We start from the raw sequence: 6,291 nt of genomic DNA, 5'->3' as shown, positions 1-6,291 counted from the left end.
AGAGAGAGAGAGAGAGAGAGAGAGAGAGAGAGAGAGAGAAAGACTTTCACAGGGAGAGATTATAGCTGAGTAATCATGGCTATTGCCAGCCCTCAATTCTGGGGAAAACTCCTAGACCTGTCAGTATGAAAGCAAGTTGGAGTAAGGGAAAAAGAGAGAAAAGAGGCAGTTAGGTGGTGCAGAGGATAGAGTGTTAGACCAATAGTCAGAAATACCTGAGTGGGGGGTGGGGCAAGATGATAGAGTAAAAGCAGTGACTTGCTTAAGTTCTTCCTCAAACCCCTCCAAATACCTATAAAAAATGGCTCTAAACAAATTCTAAAGCAGCAGAACCCACAAAAAGACAGAGTGAAACAAATTTCTAGTCCAAGACAGCCTGAATGGTTGATCAGAAAGGTGTATCGCACCAGGCGGGGAGAGGAGCGCAGTTCGGTGTGGGCAGGCAGGCTGCAGCAACCCTGGAGCAGGCCTCAGAGGGCTGAATCGCAGGCAGCTGTGACGGTTTCCAGACCTCTCAACCCACGAACGCCAAAGACAACTTAGAAGGTCAGTGGGAAAAGTCTGTGACCACAGTGAGAGGAGATGCTAGGTCTCAGCCACAAGCCCCGAGCACAGTATCTGGGGCAGCAGCTGCCTCCTGAGCTCCTGGCCCACAGACTAAGGGGAAATCGAGTGGCTGATCAGAGGGGGATTGCAGGGATCTCTCTGCTGGTGCAGGATTCTCTTGCTTTGCCCGTGCTTGGATCTGGGTCACAGTTCTGGGTAGTGGACCTAGGGCGAGGAGGAGCACTGGTCTGGTGGAGCTTGTAGTGGCTGTGGAGAGGAAACCCTACTTACAGTTCCAAGACAGAAAAGAGTGCTCGTAGACCAGAACGCAGGCCAGGAGAGGAGTAAACACCTCGCTCTTGATCATAGCACCTTGGAAGAACCAAAAATTTACAGGTCCCTAGAGGTATCTCTGAAAACAGCTGAACAAAACTCCTGAAGCTTGGGACAGTGCGTTCTCCACACTGGAAACAGATTCCTACCTTAACAAAGAGTTAATAACTCAAGTAATTGCCCAAGATCATGAGCAAGCAGCGCAAAAAGAGTCAGACTATATTATCTTACTTTGATGACAAAGAAGATCAAAACATACAACCAGAAGAAAATGACAAAGCCAAAGCTCCTACACCCAAAGCCTCCAAGAAAAATATGAATTGGTCCCAGGCCATAGAAGAGCTCAAAAAGGATTTTGAGAAGCAAGTAAGAGAAGTAGAGGAAAAACTGAGAGTGATGCTAAAGGAGATCCAAAAAAATACTGAAGAAAATAACACCTTAATAAATAGCCTAACCCAAATGGCAAAAGAGGTCCAAAAGGCCAATGAGGAGAAGAATGCCCTTAAAAGCAAACTTAGCCAAATGGAAAAGGAAGTCCAAAAGCTTACTGAAGAAAATACTTCCTTAAAAATTAGAATGAAGAAATTGGAAGAGAGGGACAATTTGAGAAATCAAGGCACTGTAACACTAATCAAAAGGAATGAAAAAATAGAAGAGAATGTGAAATATCTCATTAGAAAAACAACTGACCTAGAAAATAGATCCAGGAGAGAGAACTTAAAAATTATTGGACTATCTGAAAGCCATGATCAAAAAAAGAGCTTAGACAACATCTTTCAAGAAATTATCCAGGAAAACTGCCCTGATATTTTAGAACCAGAGGGCAAAATAAAAATTGAAAGAATCCACCGATCACCTCCCGAAAGAGATCCCCAAAGGAAAACTCCTAGGAATGTTGTAGCCAAATTCCAGAATTCCCAGGTCAAGGAGAAGATATTGCAAGCAGCCAGAAGGAAACAATTCAAGTATTGTGGAAATACTTGTTGGAAAATTGATGGAAATTGTGTTATCAAGATAACACAAGATTTAGCAGCTTCTACATTAAGGGTCCAGAGAGCACGGAGTATGATATTCCGGAAGGCAAAGGAATTAGGACTACAACCTAGAATCACCTACCCAGCAAAACTGAGTATAATCCTTCAGGGTAAAAAATGGTCATTCAATGAAATAGAGGACTTTCAAGCATTCCTGTGGAAAACACCAGAGCTGAATAGAAAATTTGACCTTCAAATATAAGACTCAAGTGAAACATGGAAGAGGTAAACAGGAAAGAGAAATCATAAGAGACTTATTAAAGTTGAACTGTTTATATTCCTGTAGGGAAAGATGATATTTGTAACTCATGAGTCCTTTGTCAGTATTAGGGTAGTGGGAGGGAAAAAATTATATGTTTGTATAGATAGATAGATAGAGGACACAGGGTGAGTTGAAGATGAAGGGATATCTGGAAAATAAAATTAAGGGGTGGGAGAAGATTATACTGGGAGAAGGAGAAGGGAGAAGGAGAAAGGGAGAAGTGGAATGAAGTAAAATATCTCACATGAAACAGACAAGAAAAGACTTTTACAGTAGAGGGGAAATGGGGGAAGATGAGAGGGAATGAGTGAATCTTATTCTCATAGGATTTGGCTTAAGGAGGGAATAACATACACAATGGGGTATGGAAATCTGTCTTACTCTACAGGAAAATAAGGGGGGAAAGGGACAAGAGAACAGGGGGTTGATACAGGGGAGGGCAGATTGAGGGAGGGGATAATCAAAAGCAAACACTTCTGAGGAGGGACAGGGTCAAAAGAGAACAGAATAAATGGGGGGTAGGATAGGATGAAGGGAAATATACTTAGTTTTTCACAACAGGACTAATATGGAAGTGTTTTGCGTGGCTACACATATATATCTGTATAGAGATGCTTGCCTTTTCAATGAGGGTGGGGAGGGAGGAAGGGAGAAAATTTGTAACCCAAAGTTTTAAAAACACTTGTTAAAAACAAAAACAAAAACAAAAAAACAAAACAAAATAAACAAAAAAAGAAATACCTGAGTTCAAATCCAGCCTCAGATACTTTATAAGTTTTGTGACCTAGGACAAGTCATTTAACCTCTGTAAGCCTCAGTTTCCTTGACTGTAAAATGGGGATTATAATAGTACCTATACCTTGTTGTGAAGATCAAATGCCTGGCATGTGGTAGGTACCATATAATCACTAGTTATTATTGTTATGGGCATGGCTGTATCATGCCCATGGTCTACATAAAGTTGCAGTGACAATTGTTCTTTCATAATGATAAAATGTACTGTGGGAGGTTTCAATTATGAATATTATGGGATATTTTATGAGATAGTGAAACAAAAGTCATCAATAAAATAAAATGGGATAAAATAGAAATAAAAAATTTGAGTTCCAAATTTTCTCCCTCCTTCCCTCCCCTCCAACTCTCTAAAAAGGTAAGAATTTCAAATAGGTTATATATGTGCAGTAGTTTAAAACATATTTCCATATTAGTCGTATTGTGAAAGAAGAAACAGATCAAAAGAAAAAAAAGCATGAAAAAGATAAGGAAAGTAAAAATAGTATGCTTTGATCTGCATTCAGACTCCATCAGTTCTTTCTTTGGTTGTGGATAGCATTTTCTATCATGAGCCCTTTGGAATTGTCTTGGATCATTGTATTGCTGAGAATAGCTAAGTTATTCATAGTTGAACATCACACAAAATTGCTGTTACTCTGTACTGTGTACAGTGGTCTCCTGGTTCTGTTCACTTTGCATCAAGAACTATCACTTTTTAAACTTCTCTATGCAATCAGTATAGCATAGAATGCCTTTTTGTCAGTTCTGCACGTATTAAAATGGCCCCAGGCAATTTAGCTCCTGGCTCCATACAGTTATCCCTTCCATATCTCAACTTTCCCCATCACAGTTTCCATATATCGTGGATTGGAATAAGAAATTAAATGGGAATCTTTTGGAGTTTTGTGGAAGCTGCAGACGACATAGAACCTATGACCAAATACTTAACACAAATTTTATGATAAAGTACTGTAAACACCCCATAGAAGAAAAAGAAAAAAATTCAGACTTCTTCTCTGGTATTAAAGGAGGGCCAAAAAATTTTATGTGGATTTTCCAGATCACGGGGGCACCATGTCCCTAGCTCCCAGGATGTGGATGCGATAACTGTATTTACTGTTTTCTCCTGGCTTCCAAAAGACCCAAGAAACATCAGAGGAGAGAAACCAAACTGTTTCAAATATGAGTTACACATATACTAAGACCGTGCAGGAGTCTTTGAAAGATGTAACAATAGAGATAAATTTGTTTGAAGAGAAAAGAGAGAATGAAGATGATAGTAGGCCATTTGCTAGAGAAGACTGGAGAGGATAGGATCAAGGACACATGTGAAGGAATTTGTCTTGACCAAGAAAAGGACCACTTCTTCACTTGAAATTGGAGTGAGGGAGGAGGGAGAGGAAGAAGATGCCTGACTGATGTGAGATCAGGAAGAGGAGAGAAAAGGGAATTCTCAGCAAATGATCTTAGCTGAGAGGATGAGGGGAGGCTTGGGAAGAAATGAGGAGGTTTGGAATAGCCACTGTGGAGAGTGGTATAGCCAATTAATAAGAGATGAATCAATGAGGCAGGTGGTCAGTGAAAAATGGATAATAATAGAGTTTTTAAAACAATCTCATATTGTATCCTTTAATAGGAGATAGCAACATTTACTTTCATGTATCTTAGAGGAACCTTCTAAATCAGGAGGGAAAAACTAATTTGTGAAGAAAAAAACTTATTAGAAAACATTGATAAGGAACTATCTCAGGTTACTGGGATCCTTGTTCGATACTACAACTGCTGGCAGTCAATGTGCAAGGAGCTGCATTGCCAGTGCCCAAATATCCATTTTTTTAAAATGGCCTCCCCACAACATTTAATGATGATGAACTGCTCCTATCATTTGCAACACCATGAAGATTGTGAATGACATAATAATTACTACTACTACTACTACTACTGCTACTACTATTACTACTACTACCACCAGCAACACTACTACTACTACTACTACTACTACTACTACTAGCATTAATATAGTACTTCAAAGTTTGCAAAGCACTTTACCAGTATCGCAACAATGAAAAGCTTGAAAATATACGGCCACCACCAGGATCACAGCATCTTTTTGTTGTTGTTGTTTTTGTTGAAACCATCTTTTAGCAGAATAAAAGGAGCTACACCTTTACACCAAATACATGGTTCTAAAAAAAAAAGAAAAGACAAGTGACAAATCATCAACCACTGATTTGACAAATGTATCCCAACCCAATCATGTTTCTTTGCGAAGTGCCACAAAGAAGCCCTATGAATATCTACTGATGTATTTAATTTAATCCATATCTGAGGAATACTGTTGGAGAGTCTTTGACTTTAGACTGTTTAGCTGTGTATATCTTGTATAGCTTTAAAAGCCCAGGACATGAGTCATTGTCATCATCCATTCATTCATATCAGTTTTGAAGTGAGCTCATCTCAGTGCATACAACAAAACCTGACTTTTTAAAAGATCCTTGTGCAATCCAGCCCTCAGTAGAAAAGAAGTACACTCTACATGGCTTCCAATAATTGAGTTAGAGCCATAGCCACAACTGTTTATCATGTTGAATGAAAAAATCACAGTCATGCATTTGCAGATATATATTTTGTAAATTCAATTTTATTTTATTTTCACTTCCCTCCCACTACCTCTTCCTCCAACTGAAAGGAAGAACAAACCAAAACCTGTTATGAATATGTAGTCAAGCAAAACAAATTCCTGCATCATCCATGTAAATGTGTGTATGTGCGTGTGTGAGTGTGTGTATAAAACTTAATCTGCACTTTGAGTCCATCACTTCTTTATCTAGAGGTGGATAGTGTATTTTATTATGAGTCCTCATGTCGTTCATCCTTTGTTTTCAAAGAGGACTAGTGACATCTCAGGGTGATGTCTTAACTTGGTCATGAACTGAATTTAAGTGAGGCAGGGTTGCACAAAGTCATCAGCCTCACTCTGTCTTTCAGAGTCATTGAAGTCCAGTATCAAGACAAAAGGCAAGATAAGTGGTAATGTCCCAAAATGCAGTAGATGACTTTGACATCTTTAATGTCTGACCAAGCTCTAAGCACCCCACAGCAATTGCTTCAGCTGCTTTCAAAGTCATTGGAACAAATTGTTCTCATTCACCCATTCTGCTGGGGAACGCCATCACATGCTTTCCCTCTAACTCATCAATGGGTTTAAGGCCTGTCGGTTACGCTTAGCCTGGTTTAGCTAATCTGCCAAGATGGTTTTACTGGGGTGGGGCCACCCTGCATGCTTCTTGAAGCATGTTTGAGGATTTATGTATGTATTTTGAAAAAGAGGTCCAAAGTAAT

The sequence above is a fragment of the Vombatus ursinus genome, unplaced genomic scaffold, assembly GCF_900497805.2.
Source record: "Vombatus ursinus unplaced genomic scaffold, bare-nosed wombat genome assembly UNPS02014893.1, whole genome shotgun sequence".
Taxonomy (NCBI): Eukaryota; Metazoa; Chordata; class Mammalia; order Diprotodontia; family Vombatidae; genus Vombatus; species Vombatus ursinus.
This window is presented reverse-complemented; position numbering follows the sequence as displayed.